Consider the following 22,980-nt stretch of genomic DNA (forward strand, 5'->3'; position numbering starts at 1 on the left):
TTCAAAACAACAAGATTTGGTCTTTCAAGAATCCCTTTCTTAAAGTAGTCTTGAAGTTGTCTTTTATTTAGGTCAATACAGTGATATACTGTGGTTGTATTTAATATTTTGTAGAGAAGTGGCGCACACCATGAAGTACTGACCACTGGCAGTAGACTAAAAGTGAAAAATAAAGTTGCACACTCTGGTTCCATATGTATTCTCCTTTAATGACGTTTCAGCAATTCGTCAACATCATGTATCTAACATATTAATGTATTGTCCATAAAACACTTAACCATGGTCTAAAGTCTGAATCCATATTATTATACAGAAATTTTAACAGGCATATCTGCCCCTGGGTATATTTCAACACCTTCCCAAGGGGTCAACAATGCCAATAATTTGAAACCTTTAAATCCTCTTATCTCGAGGGCAGCGCCTCATATTTCACTGAACTCTCCCTTATCTGAGCTAATAATTTGTAACACTGTTGAAGTTTGACCAAATTGGGTGATAACGTACTTGTGAAGCAGGAGGTCTGCTCATTTGTAGAAAACACCACACTAAAGCTGCTCCCATGCGGATATGAGCAAGTACAAACGCATTTCAAACCTTGTATACTGTATATGTACTGTTTAACGTACAATTTGCACTTTCCGTTTTTGTCTTAAACAAAAATATCATTGACCTATCGCTGAACTGTCAACTATCATGAGTCCCAGCATCTCATTACTATACCAACAGGGCCACAGCATGTGTTCACAGTGCACATAATGACAGATAAAAATCAACATTTCTGCATCAGTAACTAATGTAAGTCATGTCTGCTGCTGCATCTGGTCTGTTGTACTGCTCTTTGAAGCTCACTGAGAACAGGCTGCACCAAACGGCTATTCTTCCTTTATTGTGCTGCTTATCACTTTCATTTTTGTGCTTGGAGACTTTCCAATGAGCTAATTCTTTTTTTCTGGATGGCTAAAGGCAGTCAAGCCAATCCTGTGGAGCAGCTTCTGCCATGCTGCACTGCACCTACTACAATCCAAATAGGGTCATGACTGGAGGGGATCTGCATGCTGTTGAAGTGACATTCCCCTCTGCAGAGATGGTGTGCGTTGTACGATCCAGGCAGATGTCTGATGTCAATATAACTGGAGGCCAAGGCACAGGATGTCATAAGGAACAGCATGAATAAGCTACACCTACCGTAATTAGCTGTTTTCTCAGGCTAGATACTGCATTAATTACATAACACATTCTCCAGCTCTACGTCTGTGCAATAGGAACAAGGACAAGTTAATTAATATTCAGTACAATACACAAGTCGCCCAAATGTGCACTAGCTAGTATTCTTTTTTTTTTTATTTGTTGTTCTGAATTTGGATTTTACTCAAACCTGCGTGAAACACTTCTTTAACATATTTTTGCTATCACAGTACCCCATCTGTGCATTTTTACACACCTATCACGGACCAGGTTGCAGAGGGAAAAGGCTTCGAGAAGTTGAAAAATACACTAATGTTCATGGGATTTGTTTGATGCTTTGCATTAACAGTATCCTACTACGTGTTGAGTTCATCATGTAAGCAAATGTATCATGTACAAGGAATGTTCACTGAAGCAAAGTCAAAAGAGACAGCACACTACAGATCATTTCTAGCGTGCCAACACCTTACTTTAGCAGCCTGCAAATGTTAGCTATCCCAGCCCACTTCCTTAGTTAACAGGGTTGCGGGGGTTACATTTCAGCCAAAGCCGAGCAGATAACTACATATCCATTGTTTAAGTGTCAGACTTTCTGGACTGGAGAGTGTATGAGAGATAAGATGCTGGTGTATCAGTGTTGAAGTAAGGGGCTTTGTAGCAATTTTTGCTGTAGTTATTTGATGTTACACTTCTCTCCCTCTCCTTCAAACCCAGTTGTTACCCAAGGTATCATTCATTTTTTTTAAACCTACAAAAAGCTATTTTGCTTTTAGATATGGTTAATTTTCCTTCACCAGCCTGTACTTTCAAAATATATTACTATAATACAATAACAGGAGTAATCAATCCTCATCACCAAGCATACTTGAAAATTGCAGAGTATTTGCAAAATGTGACCATTATGCTGGGTTATACTTTTAACTTTGCTCCCAATTTCTGTACATACACACACACATACACACCATGCTTTTTCAGCACTAATTTCAGAGCAGTGTATTAAAGCAGCGTGAGAAGCTTTCATTCTGCATTAATCTTGGTGACCCCCATGGACAAAGAAGTACATCTTGTCTCCTCGCTGAGTGTGTCCCATACATGCGTAGTTGTGTTCTGTGGTAAAAATCTCATCCCGCTGTCTTTGAAGCGCTCCACAAATATACAAAGAGCCAATTTATAATTTAATCAACCCCAGGTGTGCAAGGCCATTTATCATGCTCATGTAATATACATATTTCACTTCCACTTTATCTCTGTGTTTTTTTGTGTGTTTTTTTCTATCTGGTAGATGCTTTTGCTAACAACCCCCTGTTTGTCATACCATAAAGTTATCAAAAAGTCTACTGAAGTATTGCATATTATCTCATTTAGAAATATGTTAACAAAAAGGTTTGCATCTCATAGCTCAGAGTTGTTTCAAAATTAGAGGATGCCAAAAGGAAAGTTCATTGAAGGTTGTTTAGTCTCTGGCAACATGTGGCTGATTTTTTGTGTTTCATGTTTATGAACTGAGGTTAGTCAATCGGGCACATCACATATATAGTTGTTCAATATACAAGTGGCAACCTCCGGTCTCAAACTATGAAGCCCATGCGGAAGTGTTATAAACTGCAGTTCATTGAGAATCCACTTGAGGCTGGCTGCAGAAACACCAGAAACCACAGACACCAATTCAAAAAAGACAATCTTTGCAGCATTAATAAACATGTTTACAGCCTGGTTCAAAAAACAGCTTGGCCCTACATAGTTAATTTCTCTATCAGCACACAATGTACTGGGGTGAGTTTTTTTCTAACGTGACAGTTCAGAAGATATTAAGAATACGAGTTTTTGCCCAAATAAGTAAGTACATGACTGACTTGACTCCAGGTCGGGAGCACATAGTTGTTGGCTAAGAGGTTCAAACTCCACCCCTTTACGTCACACTATGCCTGGTAACGCTAAAGTTATAAGCTGTCTACATGTAATTATCTATAGAGTTATGCTTCACTCCTGCTTCCTCAATGACCGTCTCACTGCAGACAGCACACGTTTCCGGCCATCCAGAGGGGTGTGTTGCGTTCACACAAAACGCCAACATGCACTTAATTAGCATGTATACAAACGTCAGAATGTTTTGTTTTCATTTGTTTAATTTGCCACTCCAGTCTGTTGTCATCAAACAAGATTGATATTCACTACACTGAATGGTGAGGCCGGTTATGCTAAAGGGAGCACTAAATAAGCGGCCGAAGTGAGTGGAGCACCATTCATGCGTATAATTAGCTTCATTCGCACAAAATGTGCAAGTTGTGCTGCCCTATTCATATCATGTGCAACTTGCATCTACTCGCATCTTGACATTGACTTTACATGTAATTCACTTGTTTCAATGATTTTATTCGTGTTTGGTGTGAACGCCCTATTGATGTTAGTTCATCATTGAACTAAAATGACTGAACAGCAGACTGGACTCTCTCATTATGTAATGGAAGAAAACAATCCAGAGATCCACGTTATGTCTCATAACTGCACTGCTTTAATAAACTCTGATAGGAGGAGGCATTAATTATGTTTTCTATCAAGGTGTGAACAGAAACACAGGACAGCTCATTCCAGAAACAGCATGAAAAACAGAGCAACATATGAGAGTGATATCTGCTTGTATCATCCCATTAACATGAAATACTATAAAACACGTGTTGATCACAACTCTTGTTACAACTGCTTCTCTTACCTCCTCAGTGCAGGATCATCAACATTATATAGGTCTGTCCTGTTTTTTACTTTTTTTTGTACATTCAGCTCTAATGCATAAACTACATCTTCATATGTTAACTTGTTTTGCAGCCAGTGAGTTGTTGGGTCAATACAGAGTTAGAAGACAGATGTCAGACAGAACAAACTACTTTATGTGCTAAACATACACAAATATCCTAAAACTAATCTAACAATAAAAATGGTAAAATTAATAGACATGATAAAATGATAAAAGTGCTAAAGGTTCCATTTAAAAGGCATATCAGAAAACAGTCAACCAATAAAAACTATAAAATTACGTGAATATGAAAATCTGTGCTCAAGTCTTAAAATTGGAGGATGACTGTGTGAGAAAAACAAATGCTATTGCTTGTTCATAGACATAACTGAAAATCAAATTTTCACAGAACACAGGAGACAATGAATCAGGCATTTTTTATATGATATCTTGTTACAAACATGACCGAACAAAAGAGTGTCTTTCATTTATCCATCCATCCATTATCTTGACCGCTTATCCCATTGGGGGTCACGGGGGGCTGGAGCCTATCCCAGCTGGCTTCGGGCAGAAGGCAGGGTACACCCTGGACAGGTCGCCAACCCATCACAGGGCTAACACAGAGAGACAGACAACCATTCACGCACACACTCACACCTACGGGCAATTTAGAGTGATCAATCAACCTGGTGAGCATGTTTTTGGACTGTGGGAGGAAGCCGGAGTACCCAGAGAGAACATGCAAACTCCACACAGAAAGGCACCTGCCCGGCCGGGGATTCGAACCAGGAACCTTCTAGCTGCACTGCACCACCGTGTAGCCCCTCTTTCATTTATGTGGTTTTGAAATCATTTTCTCAAGGATTCTTGTTGAATAAACTTTTTGTCGCTTTGAGTTCTGTTTTTTTAAGGTCTTAAGGCAACAGTTGGAAATTCTGCTATGCCGTTATTTATTTTTATTTGTTAAATGCTTAGAAGTGCAGCTGCTAGGTTAGTAAGTAGTAAGTTGTTTGCTCAATTTCACTTGACTGTGATTTCCCTCTTTTACATGCAAATACAAGAAAAATCCAATAAAAGGGTCTACATGTATTATAGTGGTGAGTTTAATGCATCAAATGGTTCAATTTAGTGAAACAAATAATAAATAATAACTTCATTGTAAAATAATTGCATTATTAAATTCAACATTTATATAGTGATACAGGATATAGCCCAAAATGCAGCAATAGTAGTCAAAAGGCACAACGCCCAGTCCACTATATACACATTTCATTATTATATCTACATTTCATATGATTTATTCCTTATCCCACAGTGATCAGACATGTGGCTTAAAAACTAATATGAATCCAATATTGCCTTTTTATTTAATTCTTTACAGCTCGACTAATTGAGCCTAGCTCTGCCCTGCAGGACAAGAACATTGGAGCCTCCAAACATGTTTTCTACTCCAGTTTCTTCAACTAATGAGAGTGCAGTCTTTGTGCTTTTAATAAGAGGCTTATGTATCATGTATGTAGCCACCAAGCTCATGTTAAAAACCTTTGTGCATTATTCTCTTTTTATTATGAGACTGCTGGAAACATAAAAAAAATCCCATGGGCTCAGTATTACAGTAATTAGCCCTTGAGTTACAGTTAATCTTACTGATCTTCTAGAAACTGATGTAATTTCAGGCAATAAAAGCAATGGGTGATGGCTTGGAAATAAAAGCGTGTTGTTTCACCTTTGTGTGAAATCAAGGACCCATTATTTTAAACAATAGAATGACACTTGATCGGAAAATCTGCCATTTTTATTTTATAACTGAACTACACTAAACCTTGTGCAAGAATGGAAAGCCTGTTATATGGCAACAATCACAAAGTAGGACAGCCTCTACAAACTCCACGGCATCATTTAAACACATTCAGTGTTTGGCTTTCTGTTCATCACAGCGAGGTAGAAAACAGGATATCTAGCTATAAGGGAAAGGTAAAGTTGGCCGATGTTCTTCTGGTGAAAAAAACTTTTTCCAAATGTTTTTTCAGCACAGAGGGAAATAAAGAAGGACACAGGAGGGCTAACCAGAACCTGTGTATGTGCAGAATTTCAACATGTAAGACTTTCAGTGAGTTATTGCATAAGAATCGAAGAAGGAACGTATTTATTGTGGGCAAAGTTGGCGAATGTTGAAAGGTGAATATCAGAGCTGATCATAAAATACTACAAAATCGATGGAAAGAAAAGCATATATACAAACAATGGATGAATAATTAACCATATAACTACAGCTTTTTCAGTATCATTTCCAAACAGATATTTAGACATTAAGGTGGTAACCTGGCAACAGTTAAACACTGAGCAAACAAAAGCATTACTGTAGTACAGACACCCTGCAGCTATGAGCCCATAAATGTCTCAGGCTGCAGCATAATTTTCATCTGTCGTTGTCTTAACACACAAATCTCTCTCACTAGTGTTAGAACATTGTTTTATGAAACGAATACAACCATGCTCTTTTATTTGCCCTTAGCACATTACGATGGTGATGTTAAACTATTAAGATTTTAAGGTTAATGCATGACGTACACTCAAAAATGCAAAAAAATAGCACTGACATTTTCTATCTTAACCTTTTTCTTAAAATTGTTTTACTCTCATCGCAACTGGGAAAACAATTATCATTGAGTGGTTAACCTGCATGTCGACTGAAATTTGAAAAAGTGTTAGCATGGCTTTGTCACTGATGTGCACAAGGGCACCAGCCACACCAGAGTACAAAGTCTGCACTACAAAGAAGCATGGGGCACGGTCAGCTCACACACATGGACACACACACAGACACACATGCAGGCAGGCAGGCAGGCTCTCTCTCTCTCTCCCACTCTGCGTGTGTTTAAAACAAGTTCACTCAAAAGTAAGGCACAATGTTACATTGGCTCAGCTGCACACACATTGCCTGAGGTCCAGTGGTGGCCTCGCGTTTACCCTGGCGGTAAAAATGAAAAAGAAAAAAAAAGTTGGCACAAAAATGATTTTAAATTCAGATCCTAAATTATAAAACAAGTCACAATTCAGCATGACCTCTTACAAATGCCTAGACCCATTTTTCTGTGATTGCAGGCAATCTGGATTTAGACTTCAACCAACTATGTTTATGCTTAAAGTATGTTTTAGGGTTTGTGATTATAATTAATACAAACATGAGCTCAGTTTTATACAAAGAAAACAAAAACAGAGGTATTTATAGAAGGCACATAACACTACAAACAGTTAAATGAGTCAGGGTTTCATGTTTTAGGAGTTTAAAGTAGTTGTTTGGAGAAATGGAATAAAGATAGCGAACAGCTGTGACCAGTGTTCACAACAATGTTCCCACTGTCACATCAGTCATAATACAAAAGCTGACACAGATGGTCATGATGTACATATAAAAGGTTGACAGAAGAAGAGCCTTGTTAAAACATGTTTATGTTAAGTAAGCAAGTATAAAATGAAAATAAATACATTTTAAAAAGTAAATATGTTAGATATGTCCTGAAACATGTAGCTACATTCAGCCAACACAAACCTATGTTATCTACTGGGTATTGCCAGAAATGAAAGAAGAGCTACAAGTAGAACCAGACTTTTCATTTCTGTTACAGTGTTTGAATGACTTACTACAGCTCTACCCACAGTTTCAAAGTAGTTCTGACAGCAGCATGTTTACCATCGTGTTGCATCACCTGTTCTTTTGACAACACTGTAAACATTTCGGAAATGAGGAGAGCAGATCTCGAGTTTTCAGAGTGAAATATTGTCCAATTCTTGCCTGTCATAGGATTTCAGTTCATGGTCTTCAGTTTTTGTAGTATTCATTTCATGATGCATCAAATGTTTTCAATGGGTAACAAGTCAGTGCTGCAGACAGGTCAGTGTAACACCTTGACTCTTCTACTACAAAGCCATGCTGTTGTAAGACGGGCAAAATATGGTTTTCCATTGTCTTGCTGAAATATAGTCTTCCCTACAAAAAGCATAGCGTGGATGGCAGAATAAGTTGGTTCGAAACCTGTATACAGTATAGCCCAGCATTAACACTGCCCACATATTGCTGGCATCAAATCAAAAACAAGAATACCATTTCCATATAACCATATGAAATTTTCAGTTTTAACATTCAATATGTTGTCTTTGCACTATATTAAATTAAATATAGTATTAAAATGATTTGAAAACCATCACATTCTGTTTTAATTAACAGTTTAGACCTCCTATAAAAAGGCATAATAATAATTTGCCTTTAAAAATACCTTTTTTTTTTTTACTGAAAATTGCAGATGCCAACTTGATCCGGAGCAGACTACTATTAATTCACATTGTGTTTAACAAAAGCAATATACAGTTTTTTTCAGAGTTCCTGCCAGGGATGTTTCATCTACAGCCCATCCTTTAAAGCCTAATGTCTATCTCAAAGAATATCCTCTCTAATGACACACCTGTCATTTTTACACACAGAGAAGAATTGAGATGACTGGAATTATCTAGCAAAGATTCCTATTTTCTCATCATAGCTTACTGTGCAGGAACTAAGCAAATATCATGAATGTAAGGGAAACTCTCAGCATGACATCTGAGGCCAGGAAATAAACCAAAATAGACAAATGTCAACTGAGAATTTGTTCTTCAAGCCGTTGAACAGCTCTACATTCTTCCTCATGTTGTTATAGATTTTAAGAGGTATAAGAAGGCTCCATGCAGTGACAGCTTCGCTACTCATTTCCACTTCAAACCAGGAAACACAGCCAGTCCTACCGCAGACTGCCGCTCTGCATCCCCACCACCGACTGGGTTTATATGAGGTAAAAGAGCTTCACACAGTGGGGAGGGAAGGGGGGGAATATGGGAATGAGAGAGTGATCAAGGGGAAGGGAAATCATCCTGTACATGTGTTCAGTCATTCCTTGTGGGCTGCGCTGTGAGAAAACATCTAAAACATAGTAAAGAATGTAACATGCTAGCTAAATATGTTTTAATGTAGACACATGCTGCTCCTCTGTCTGACACTAGCTCACACTCCAGGTTTACCACAAACACACATCAACTTCTCACACTCAACACACCCACAGTTTTTGTTGCTTTCTCCCGGAGACTCTGCTCCCAAAAGTTAACTTTACAGATATGAAAACCAACATGGTCCATGGACACGCACTGGACCAGACTCAGATAAGATAAGACGTAAATAAAATCACTTTCAAATGAAAGGCAATTCACTTGTAATATTTGAGGTGGCATTAAGGTAAGACATTTTACAATTAAGACACAGTTTTAAAGATTGCACCTTTTTAATGGCAATAATCATGATTCTTAATTATCACTAAATTAAAAATGCCTTAACAAGCTGTAAAAAGGTCAACTCATCCAACTATAATCATGAATGCCAAAAGCCAGTGAAGTCAGTTGTCGCTAGATATCGTTGATTATGTTAATTCGAAGTGACATAAAACATACCTGCACTGTCTCATTAACACTCTGGTTGGCATCATGGAGACACAAAAACAGGAAGCAGAATTTGGAGGTATCCAATAGAATGCCAAAGCCGCTTCCCAACATTACAGTTAAATGTGTCTCCTTTAAGTGTTTATAGAGATATCAGTGGTAACTTTTCCAACTACCTTTCTCCGCTATTCCTGCTATGAAGCCATCTAGCTAAAGCTTGTCAGGAGTCCCATCATGCATATGAAGTGCGTGGGCAAGTAAGACAGGCAGGTATCCAATGATATAATTTGGTCAAATAAAATTATTGGACGGCCTTATTAGAGGCCTTCTGTAGCCACTGATACTGGATTGGCTTCTTTTGTCTTTTTTGTCAGTGTATTTAATGTGCTCATTGCTGAGGGGTTGTTTAGACAATTTCAACAAATATAAAAATATGGTTCAGAAATAAACTGCCTCCTCTAATATGTATATCCCCCTTGTAGGCATCTGTCATTAAGAATTATTTTCAGCCATGGATGATTTTATTCAGGGATAAAACAAGCTAATAAATTTGACTTTTGAAAAGATGCGTGTTTTTTGTACCCAACACACATCAAACAGGTAGTTCATTAGTAGTCTTAGTCTGGTCATTTTGTGCAATCAAGATGTATCACACACAAACTCCTGTGTACTCGTGTTACTCACGTGTATTACCAGGTGTCTGAGCTGGGGAGGATTTGTGTGTAATGCTGCATGTCTTAAACAAAGCATCTGATTAGTTGGCATACTTAAACATTTAATCAGAAGTGCTTCACGTGATGAGCAAAGAGGAAAATAAGAACACCCCCTCATGTTTGAACACCTCATCAAGGTATACAAAATAAAACTAAATGCAGCCAGTTGTAACACTGACCAGAATATGTCAGGATGGTAGTCTAATAAAACTTCCCTGCACCGGATATTTAATCTACCGTGCTAGGAGAAAATGCACAGGTGTTAATGATTAAATTAATGATGGATAAATATAATTTTGCCATTTTAGTTTTAGGGCTCTGGTTTTTGCACACACTGGCTTCCTGTCACCCTGCCATGGCTTACTGGGACACTTGTATAGAACAGAGCTGTCGTTAATGTTATTAGTAACACCTGTGCTTTTCCTACAATGACAAGTGTGCTGTGAAAAGCCCGATGGCAGGAAGTCAAAGACACAACGAGTCAATTTGAAATAAACAGACCAAAGGCGATGCTGTTAAAACTGTAATCCTGCAAACATTTAATTGTTGAACATGCAGTTACTCATCAGAATTATTCACCGGGATATAAAAATTAGCTGGCGCTCTTGTGAAGGACTCATTTACACATTAAAGATAAACGTATATAGTAGAGGCTGATGTGGTTCACTTTAAGGTTAGAAGAAAAAAAGAGAAGAAGACTGCCTGGTCCATCAGTACAAATTAGCATAACCAAAAAAGAAGCACAGAGGGTGCAGACTCACAGTTGGAATTGAAGTTTGTGATCAAACCGTACGGGTTATTGGCTTTAATTAGGCTTAACAGCCTTAGGCTGTATTTGTAGTTTTGGCAATGACATCTGGGAGCAAAACAACTTCAGAGCGCAGGGATCATTAGTTCTCAGCCTTAACCTGACTCAGGCACTGGCAACAGTCTAAGCTGGACAATGGTACATGAAGACAAAGGAGAGGAAGTCAGAGAAGCGTCCCTGAACCACTTAAAATAATTCAAAAGGAAGAAAAACAAGTTCATCAGTTTAACAGGAAGAAGGTTGGCAATATTTGTTTTTTAATAAGGCAGTTTAATATTTAAAAACATCTGTCCCACTTCAACAGAAGACACAACACAATTGGGTATTACATGATTGGAGCACTTCTGGGCTCCATTAAAGGGTTCCACTCTGACCTGTGTTTACAGTAGTGATGCACCAATGTACTAAACATCGATATCGTTATTGGCCCTCGTGACGGACACTGGCAAACTAGCAAATAATGTGCCATTCATAGATGTCATTAGCTGATGTTTATCCTTTTCCTGTCTTTATTTCATCTATTCAATGTTGGCAAGCTAGTTTACCTCAGTGCTGATTGACTGAAGAGGGTTTTTATTTGGCAACAGCAGTCACCTGATGGACAAATGGGTTTGTTTTCATGCTCAAACATGAAAAAAATTGTGCAAGCAGTGTGGGAGTGTTATACCATCTCTGAGAAAGATTAGTGACATGCAGTTTGTGCCAACATGTAAGATTCAATGGCTTAACAGCATGTTTTATTTTCTTGTGTTGCCAGGTGCCATCACATGTTGACGTAGAATAACACTGTGAACAATTTTTCAATTCACACCTTTTTCAGTTCTTTCTTAACAGGGACAGTGTCAAAGGTTTGAACTTTTCAGCTCCTCTCAGGCCACACAGCTACAGCTATTTTACATAAACCAAAGCCATTTCTCTGTGTTTGCCTTACCAATAATGAGTGCAGCAGAGTAAAGGGCATTTTCTAAATGTCATTCCATGCACTATTCAAACAGACAACCTTACAATATACTGGTAAACATAAATGTGTTTCTTTGCAAGATGAAACAGTATGTGTGAGGCCAAGATCAATTTTACAGCCAACTGTACTCTTTTGCTTCATGAATTTAAATGTTTACCCAGTTATTTTCTACCAGCCTGCAGCCAACCAGGCAGGAAAAGAAAACGTGAGATGAAACTTATACAAGATATCTTTTAGAAAAGCAAATATAGCTCATCTATACTTGTTTGCCTCTATTGTTCATTGTATTAAAATATGTGAGAAGAACCTTTTGTATAACACAGACTTTGTTTTAAAATACCTCAAAAAGATTAAATTCTGGATGTAAATCACTGACATACAAATCTGGGCTTATTCCCATTGTCCTCATATGCCATGCCTTTAACAAACGTATCCCTTGAAGGAGAAAAATACATTGATTGAAAGTCTCTTTTCATGGACTTTGTAAGGAAATGTTTCACGTCATGGTAAATAGTATATAATGATGCTGAGGTGAAATTATACGGAATCATCACTAGCTGTGTTTGCACAGACCACTAATAATAACTGAATAAAAGCCCTTCAGAACAGAATTGCTTTATGAAAACATCTCAATAGGAAGAGATTGTTCTGATCTGGCCCATTCAGTGCATGCTGTTTGTTGTTCCAATCAATATCCACGTAAACACTTGATCTGAACATTCCTTCCTGGTAGAGGTATAGATGTCTCAATGTGCATTTTTGCTCCATGCGGCATGACTAGTTTTCACAGATGATATTACTGTACTTGATGGAATCATTGAAAGGGCAAAGTGAAACTTGTATGTAGCTGATACAATTTTTGGCCTGATAATAATAATAATAATAAAAGCCTCAGGATTTTTGCACATCTCGATGCCCAAAATGCTGGAAACAGAGCTGTTCAAAGACGTTTAAGAAAAGTTGAATAAAGCTTGTTTTCTGCCGAGATGTGCTGCTGAAAAAATTAGCACTAATCAATAGCAAAAGTAACCAATTAGCCTCACTAAATCACATTTTTATAATCAAAAAACTAAATTTAAGACCTATCTTTTCAATATGGTTTTTAATTTGGAATAGCTGGTCTACATTGTATTTGTTTGAACATCTTTTTTTCTGTTTTTTATTTAGTCTTATTCAACTTTTTTTCTGGTTCAAATTTTGGATTCTTACATTTCTTGTTGTTTTTACTGTGTTGATTTCTCTTGTTTTTTTTAATCATCTTTCATGTTTCAGTCTTTTATTATTTTATATGTTGTTGTGATTTTTCTGTCTCTTCTTTGTGAAGTACTTTGGCTGCAATTACACAAATAAAATTGGACCGAATTGAATTTGAGGATATGCTCTGTACGCATGTGCTGTCATCAGTAGCACATCTTGATAGATAGCACTATTTCAAAGATCCATGTTGCCACCAAACAATCAACCAAATCAAAAATAGTTTCTTCCTATGCTATTTACATCAGATTATGCTGAGACGTAACCCTGCACATGTCCCATGGTTATATTCTGATTGCATGCTTGATACTTGTGTGTTCTTGTGTTTTAATCAGATCAGTTTATTTAGTGTGCATGTAAACGGTGAAGTAGGAAGCTCTAGTCAGAATGATTGTAATCGGGTTGAAGAAATATTGCACATGAAAAAATGGGGAATTGTAAACGTATCAACAGATACCCAGATAAGTAACAATAGCAGTAAAACAACAAAAGACAGTCCCCATTCAGAGCGTTGTTGTGTCTCAAGGTATCCATTATTCAGGTGGTAATAAAAGTAAGGTAATTCTTTGTCCCTGGTCTGCTTAATAAACCACACCAAGCGCTGAACACACATTTACTTCATATTCTGTCTGATTGATGGAGGCTACAGAAAAAAAAATGGGGCATCTGTTCCCTTTGGCTGCTCTTACGCAACCCCTCTCTTTTTATGGTTTCCTTCTTTTTGCCTCTTTGAAACTCTTAAATTTAACTAATTCTGTCACTGACTCAGAGGTTCTAGTTTTTTACAACCGCTCTTACAATTGATATAGATTATTAAACACAATTTGACATCTTTATATTATTCATGTTGAAAGTTGAACAGGCTCTTATTATGCATTGAGGAACTTTTTGATCAGGATGAGGACTGACAAGAAAATTCAATCTGTAGCCATAAAGGTTTATTATGTTCTGACTTGTATTGATAAGCATACACACATTCTCCTTTTCAGAATATTTAAGGACACTTACTGGTCTAATTTACCGCTTTTACTTTAATTGAATGGCTGATGAATAAGCCAATCTAAATCCTTTACCCTAGACCGTTCTGTCATGTTTTATTACTCACTGTAAAAGGGACAATGGGGAGAAGTTTAAGCTGTCCCCTGGAATGATTTGTGTTTAAATAACCACTGAGTGGTGTAAAGTTAGTCTGAAAAATGAAAATGAAACCAATGTAAATCACCTATTAGACTTAGCTTGCAGACAATTTTCCCTTTTGTATAATCATCATTTATCGAGGTTTAATGGAAATATCCTGATGATGTTCCCCACTTTGTTACCTGCTAACTCGGCAGTCTTACTACAGGTTAAGTAAAACATGCAGTCACAGCTTGGAGCTGTTAAAGTAGGTTCATTTTTTAAATCTCTTCTCAGAATCAAGCCCTTGACCTTCTAGACCAGGCATGTCCAAAGTATGGCCCAGGGGCCAATTGCGGCCCAAGGTCCATTTATTTATGGCCCCAAGCTTTCATCTTAAATTGTGTTATTTATAGCACAGAAATTAATAACCTTCTGAATGATCTGTACATTTGCAGTTTCTTTCAAGTGCACAAACAAAACTAAAGTCAATCGAGAAATGTTTCAAAAAGCTACATATGGACTACCTCTCTAAAGCCAAAGCTCTGGGAATTCTTCAAGGCAGCAATAAAGAAGAAACATAAGAACTCTCAGAGTTGACAGGTTTTCAAATTAATGTTTTCATCATGATTTGAAAATGTTCTTGATGAACACTAAAAGTTCAGTAGACACAAAAGAGGACACAAGACAAGATTAAAATTATGAAATTGTACAGAAAAGGCAAAATTAGGTGCATAAAAAATTCAGAACTCAGGAAAATAATTATTTTGTTCTAAATATGTTGTCTGCTGGTCAGAACAATCTTAAAAACAACATGAAAAAGAAGTGTGATGAAATCCAGATCATGATCCTGCCATAGGAAAATAATGATACAATATTTTTTCCCACATCGCCCGACCCGAATGAAAAACATTTTCCCCCAGAAGAAGATAAAGTTTGCTAATCTTTGCATGGTACTTCCTAGTTACTGTTTTATTGAGAAAACAATTAAAATAATTGTTATCAAATAGATATTTCATATATAACTTTTAGGATTCCTAAGTCTCAGTAGGAGCCACTGGCCCTGAGGTATTCTGACATCATCATATGTGGCCCTCTTTGAAAAAAGTTTGGACACCCCTGTTCTAAACCTTCTAACCTAGCGTCACTGACCTCACAGCAATCAGCATGTACGACCAAATGTCTTCAAAATGCTGAACAGCTTTTCACTGCTGCTCTTATTTTTTTCATTGAGATTGATCAAAAATTTAAATTATAATGTAAACATTGACAAGAAAATCTCACAACTTCTAAGTGATAAAGATGAGAGGGAATGAAAAAGCTGAAAGTACAAGTTTGAGTCATCAACTAAAAGCAGAGTAAACAATAAAAAAAGGGAGTTTGAAAATGCCATTAAATGACATTATGGGTACTATTTAGTTTTCATAAAAAGGAACTTCTCGGGACTAACAGATAAATTCTTAAATCTGACTCAGCCTATTCAGGACTCTGAAGGCTATAGCTGTGTATTGGTAAGATAAACACCTCCACAGTTTACAAGGAGACATTTTGTTTGCTTGATTTTTCAGTTTTAAAAAAGAAACTCATCATGACATCAAGATTTTCCCACTAGTCACCTGTTTAAATGACTGAGCTGTGCATTTTTTAGACTTTTCTTTGCTGTTTCTGAAAGTAGCTCAATAGACAAGTATACATCTACTTCGGGAAAGTAGACAGCATGAAGTTGTCTCACATAATACAAATCATAGCAATTTGAATAAGTGTGTGAAAGAGTAGAGTTTAAAGCTAGGGATGCAACAATACACTCAGTACACCATAAGATATGATTCATGATGATTAGGGTATAAGTAACCCAGTCTATGTTCACAGAGCTGTTATTTATGATGCATTTATTTTACTTTTTCCTTGCTTCACACTTAAGTTCCTCTATATCCTGGTTTGATGACAAACAGGTTTTAAATTAGAAGGTAAGCAAAAGTGGAAATGAAGGGAAATAGAAAAGCTTACAGAACGGCTGAGAGCAGGTGACTGCTATAGCAATCTTACATGATTTTTTTTTTAAAGAAAAAAATGGGCAGAAATAATTTGACAAGCCTTAAGAGACATAATAATGTCTTGTACAAAAGTTGAAGGCAGATAGTTAGATAAAAAGTAAAAAAGTGTATTGTAATTCATTTTTCACCTTACTATAGAAATCTTCCATTATGTGTATTGATTTTTAAGCATCTCACAAAGTACAATCCAACTCCATAAAAGTTGGAATGCTGTTTAAAATGTTGATTAAAATTTGACCTTTTTTTTTTTCTTTTTAAATCATGAACACAACATTCTCAGCTCTCAAGAGTGCAGAGACCACCAAGCTTGTTATTAGCAGCCATGATGGTATGGGTATGCTTAAGTGCTCATGGCATGGGTAGCCTACATATCAAGAAGGCACCATTTATGCTGAACAAGATAAACAGGGTTTGGAGCAACACGTGCTGTCATCTACAGGTAACGCATTTTTCAGGGGAGGCCTGACACAACACAGCAAGATAATGTCAAACTAAATTTTGCACATGTTACAACAGCATGGCTCTGTAGTAGCTCTGTTGTTAAAAGAAGAGGTGATGCAACACAAGGGTAAACATGCCCCTGTTGCTGGCATCATATTTAATATGAGCATGTATTTTTTCCTAGAGTAATATTTGTTTTCAGTTTCAACATGTGATATGTTGTACTAGTATTACTTGTAGTAGTAACATCAAATTCTGTTTTTATTAACATTTTCTAGAATTTGAGTTGTACCTTTACATCCCTACATACTGCATGTTCAAATCTCACTATGGCCAATGCTACAAACACCTTACTCTTTATCCCATGTTGTCTATGGTTATGCGGTCATTAAAGGGAGACACGAAAACTGTATCACTGTTTTTACAAGGACTGAATAATTAGAGCAAGAAATACAAGTCAATATATGACACCATGAAATCCTCATTAAATCTCCATGAAACATAAATGGCTGTCTGATCAACACTCAAAAGACATTTTCCTAAAATGAAGAAGTATTAATAATGAAAACTAAAAATTTAGTTTTGAAAACATTTTTTCTCCTTAGTTTGAAAAAGATGAGAGCTTAAGAGTTCTGCTTCACCTTGGCCCTGACAATAAGGACCTATTCATTAGTCACAATGAGCATTTGGTGACAAGCTGCTCTTCACAGAGGACTCTTTTAAAGAGATGTTACATAAACCTGTCATCTTATTCATCACATTATCCTCTTCATCAGATTCCCACTATGTGGTACCTCCAAACCCCTCCAAGGTTATATCTCATACTCATTATAGTGCACTTAGTTTATACCAAACATTATGTAGCCGGTCTTTTTGATAAAGCACTGCTGTAACAGCCAACTGAAGAGGATTTTATGCCCCTTCAAATCTCAAACATTTTTCCACTAGAGGCAGTCCACATAAGTTCCTGAGAGGAAAAAAACTGTTTTTACTCTCAAGAAATTACCAGAAACTGATAAGTTAAAGCTTGCAAATTGAAGATACTTCAAACACCTATATTTGTATTCCTTACAATGGTCTACAAATAAAACTCCTATTACTCTGAGAATAGCTTAACAGCTGCAACTTCACAAACAAAATAGAAATAAGTTGAAGCAATTTGTGGCAAATGGTTGTGGTTTTCACATCCGATTCTCTTCCTCTTGAGTTAAAAATAGATTTCCATTTGCCTATTCCCTGTTCCCACTCTAGGGAAATCCCTTTTCTTTGAGAAATTGTAATGATATATAACTTCCCTCTTTCTTAAGCACTTTGTAATCTACCCTTGAAATAAATATCTCATTGGCTCATATGTAAGACTTGTTTTGCCTTGAAATACATCTGAGATAAGTAGGACTGTCTTGTTTTCAGGGTTTGATGATTAAATGCCAATTTCTTCTTCACAACAGTGGACGTCGCCACTTGTCAAGATTGTACATTTCGTGACTGAGGCCAGTTGTCAGGTATGCTAGCTCAAGGGGCATGAAAGATGTACAGACATGGCGATCATCCGGAACAAAGTAGCACAAAAGTAGGACAAGCAAACCAACAACTGAGACAGAGTTATGATGACCATTTTCAAGAAACGGTTATCAGTGCAGCAGAGATTTGAAACAATGGTCAAGTGGCCAAAAATATGGTGTGAAGACTGAAGATGGTGAGGATAAAAAGGTTGTATTAAAATGTGTGGTTAAGAATGTTGCTTGTCCATCATCCATCTCATTGACTGCAGGTTATTTTAATGTTAATGTTATTTAAATAACAACATCACAAGTACCCAATTTACCCACATGATCATATCTGTTCTTTTTTTTTTTTAAACCAAGATTTGGTCTTCAAAAAATGTTTCCATAGTATGTGTGAGGCCAAGGGGGTAAATTATTTGGATGATTCAAACCTATCTCTGAGATATCTGAGCAGCAGAGTAATGCAGTGAGTGTATGCAACATGAATACGTGATCTGAAATAGATAACCACCACAAAGTTTCAAGTTTCAAGTTGCAGCAGGGAGGTTTGGAGGACTTTTAATTGAGAATTTATGTAAATTCAGAGAAAGGACTTCTCATAGTGGCTGAAAAGAAATGAGTAATCACCATTGTGTCAACAGCTCACGAGCTGGGCTGTAAAGTATACCCCCAACACTCCCACAGGACCCTGCCATTCAGTGGATAGAATACAAAAGGACACTGCGAATTCTTTTCAATATTTGAATCGGCTATATTCAATAAAAGAACACACATACTGAGTGTTATATAAAGTATGGATGATTTTGAGCGTGTGGCAGTGTGTGTGTGGCTGTGTGTGTGTGTCTGAAAAGAGGGCTTCTGGCAGTGAGCTGCAGGTCGGCCCTGCATGGATGGATGGATTTGTGTTACGGTACAGCTCAGCACCACTGATGGGGACATTGCTCCGCTATTTGCTTTCAAAATATGTTTTGCTGCTCAGGTTTCTCACCAGTCGAGGAAAAGTCTGGAGTAGGAAAGTGTCTTTGAAACTTACAGCAACTTAGGAGGAAAAAAAGGACAGAAAAACTAAACCCAGAGCCCTCTTTAAAAGCAAATTCACCTTGTTTAGTATGAAACAACTCTCATCAATTACACATACAGAGACCACAACTTGTCTCAATCATTGGTTAGTCAAACAGAGTAATTGTTCTCCCAGGAAGTAACAAGAAAGGGTAACACATAGCTCAATAACACTTCCTCTCTAATGTTCTCTGCTCCACTGATTATTCCCTGTGATGACACCATTACTCTTCTCCCCTGGCAATACTGATAGACAACAAATTGACTTCATAAGCAAAACCTCAACCCACCAGAAGAGACATAAGCCTGTGCTTTCAGCCAGTTTTTTTTAAGGGTGTCATCTTGGGGTTAGCTCTCCAATGGTTAAATGAGCCAGGGAAGTTTTGCGGCTAATTCTCAGACAACCCTCTGCAGTGCAGCACTCTTCTGTTCAAGATGAATCTTTTAGCTTAAAGCATTTTCAGCTACAAGAAGATGGGCCTAATGCACTTCTCAGCTTAAACACACTACATTTTAACACTCCTAAGTCTGAAGGCCCTGCTGCATGATTCACTCAAAGTGCTGTTTAGAGCACTAGATAATTTCAAAGAGGCCTTTTTCTAACAGTTGAACCAGGGGGAGGTTTACAAGTTCCTCTTATTATTTACTGAAACTTACAATTCAAAAGTGGTTTACTCTGAACAAAAAATCGTCAATTGAAGTAAGATTACAAAATGGCCCTGATTTTAGGTACTGTGTAAAATCTGTAAAGAGATGAGCATGTTTTGAAAGCAGTACCATCAACAAATAATAGCTGCAGTAAAAAATGTTCCTGGTTTGTTCACAGTAGAAATGACAAGCTCAGTTTTTGCTGTCAAGTGGTTGAGTGGAAAGCCATTTATCTAAGAAGATGGGCAGAGGCAGAGAGCAATAAAAGTACTTCTATAGAAACATTTTAAACAAGAAGACCAAGTGGAGAGGAAGCTAATCCACTGAGAGGCACAACTACCATTCCTGTCTATATTTCAAGCACTAATCTGCCATTATGTAATTCATTAATTTCATTTATACCCACGCCAAACTAGCAAAACAGTCCAAACCATGTTTGATGAGAGGACTCAAGTGACCGTGTCTGGTGTCATTGTCTGTTTAATCAAAATCATATTTTACTTTTATATTATTATAATACATATGAACATAATGGTCCTATTTCAACATTTTGAGTGTTTTACAGGCAGCTCTGATGAACTGCCATCTGTGAATATGTGGTCTGATCTCTTAAGGAAAATAAAAGTGGATTGGTTGAACATTTGCAGACATCACGAGACCCCAGCCCAAATGTTGAAAATGTAAAAGACCCTACACATGACAAATATTGATAGATTGAAGAGCTCTGTTCTTATTGTGAGTGAAGTGCAATGAGAGAGCCAACACAGCACACCCCATGCTAGCAGATTCTATTCACCATTAACACAGTCCAAGTCTCTCAAAACTGGAAATCCTGCAAAGACTCTGGAGATCAAACATGACTTTTGAGTGAACAAACAAGACGTATCTAGCTGTTTACCTCTGCAATGTAGTAGCCATTTTTGTTCAACTCCTTGTTGCTTCATAGTATGTTTGACTGGACACACTGTATACACACTTCTGTTGCTGCTAAAAACCAACAAGTTGGTCCCCCATTTGTGACACCCATCTAACTTTAATCAGTCTGCTCCTTTCCTCTATTGACTTCAGTAAAACGGCAGTAATTGTCACACAGAAGTGTAGTCCACCCATCGCAAGAGGGTGAAACTCTCACTGACCTCAGTGCATTCTCCATCTTTTTTTGTCGTCAGATAAAGAGCTGGCACAGTTTCTTTCTTTCTGCTTCTTTTGTTTTAAAAGCAGCTAGCACAACTCTTTCTACCGCTGTCGTCTTCTTGTATTTTGCAGCCGTCAATGTCTTCTTCTTTGATCAATTAACTGCAGTTCACATTTTATGTCATTAGCACCGCCACATGAGGTCAAGTTATAGTGATGTGATGAGTCAAATTGTCAGGGAAATGTGTTTTGAAAGCAGTATTTATAACATTAGAACATCAATATTTAGCCCAGTGCATCAATAATTATATCACACAGGTAAGGACATATATTGCTGTATGGATACTTTTTCCCACCCTGACTCTTGACGTACCTCCCACCACAAGAAAATCTGACAAGAGAAAAAAATTATTATTTTGGACTATTGACAGAAGAGAGGAATCAGGCTCAAAATCAGTCCAATTACTTCGTAGTGTATACCCCGCTTCAGGTTAACAGGACTGCTGACCACACCAGCAGGTATTAAACAGAGTGAATGTGTACTGCGTGCTGTGTGATGCTGCACTTGCTTATCATATAATCATACACCATTTATGATAAGCACAAGAGAACAGCATGGACAGCTAACAGGCAATCTTATCATCTCAGAGACAGCATGTACCATAGTGATACCACCAGGGGGAGGAGATCAGCTAACATCCCACTAAATTCAGAAGTGGAGATGATGATATGATTCTGTTAAGAATTCTCAAATCAGTTGAGCTCAAGTGGGAGATATCATTCTAATGACAAACAATATGAGAGAGGACATCGGTGTGAGGAAAGCACAGTGATATTGAGATTTGATCTGTTAAGTGACAACACGCTAGCTATAGCCTTAGAGTCAGGTATAGACCTTTATACGAAGTCATGTCTAACAGATACTTGTCATTTACTGAGAGTACATAAATGTGAAAATTGCTTGAAATGACACTAACCATGGTGTTTACAGTCAACAGAGACAGTATGTGAGGCGCTGCCAGTTTGATTGTTTCAATTTCAAAGGTCAAAGCAACGTGTTGAAAATTGCTAACTTCTGTAACTTGTAACTTGAACAGAAACATGAGTATTCTCCTTGGTTGTTTTTCTGTCTTTTTTTAATGGAAGTATAAAGCTCTGATTTGAAGTCTATTGTGGGCAGAGTGCCATATCTGAAATGCTGAATGCAACCTAGTGTCTGTCGAGCTAGTGTGAGGTAAAGAGGCAGGCCTTTAGCCTCTTCGCTAACAGCTACAGGATGCCCCCCTGTCAGTCAAGTCAGACATGTCCTTAAATGGGCAAAACTCGTAATCTTAATATCTTCTGAACTGCTGCATTATAGAAAAAACAGTACAGTGTGTGTGATAGAGAAATGAGCTCCTTAGCCCTAAACTGTTTTTTGAACTAAGCTGTAAACATGTTCATTATTGCTGCAAAGATCATCTTTTTTGAATGGGTGTGTATGCGGTTTCCGGTGTTTCTACAACCAGCCTCAAGTGGACGCTCAATGAATTGCAGTTTTTAGCGCTTCTGCATGAGCTTCATATTTAAGAATGGAGGTTGCCACTTGGATATGTAACCATAAAACAGGAAGTAATGTCAGCATTCTTTATCTTACCTTTCATTAGACAGAAACCAGACCCCACTGTGTATCATCCCAAAGCCAAACATCTGTAACACAGAGAATGAAAGAAAATGTTGAGAGGCTGTTTAAGAGTGAACCATACTGGCTGCACCGATTGAACCAAATGTGACAGCATGGCTTTCTTGGTTTGTGACAACAAAAAAAATGCATTCAGTAAACATATGCATTAGCTGCTTGTAGCCACAGAGAAGATACTTGTTAACAGAACACATTCATAAACTAATTTCCTCATAAAGGGAATTGTT

The 22,980-nt window shown here is 37.4% G+C and overlaps 1 long non-coding RNA gene across 1 annotated transcript; it reads right to left on the minus strand.

Moving 5' to 3' along the window:
• Nucleotides 1-188: 188 nt before the first annotated feature.
• Nucleotides 189-22,766, minus strand: LOC117816898. Its single transcript, XR_004632049.1, has 2 exons — nt 22,709-22,766; nt 189-1,130 (listed from the first exon to the last, which is right to left on the minus strand). It is a non-coding gene; the product is annotated as an uncharacterized LOC117816898 (long non-coding RNA).
• Between the last annotated feature and the right edge of the window lie 214 nt (nt 22,767-22,980).

The sequence above is a fragment of the Notolabrus celidotus genome, chromosome 8 (genome assembly GCF_009762535.1).
Source record: "Notolabrus celidotus isolate fNotCel1 chromosome 8, fNotCel1.pri, whole genome shotgun sequence".
Taxonomy (NCBI): Eukaryota; Metazoa; Chordata; class Actinopteri; order Labriformes; family Labridae; genus Notolabrus; species Notolabrus celidotus.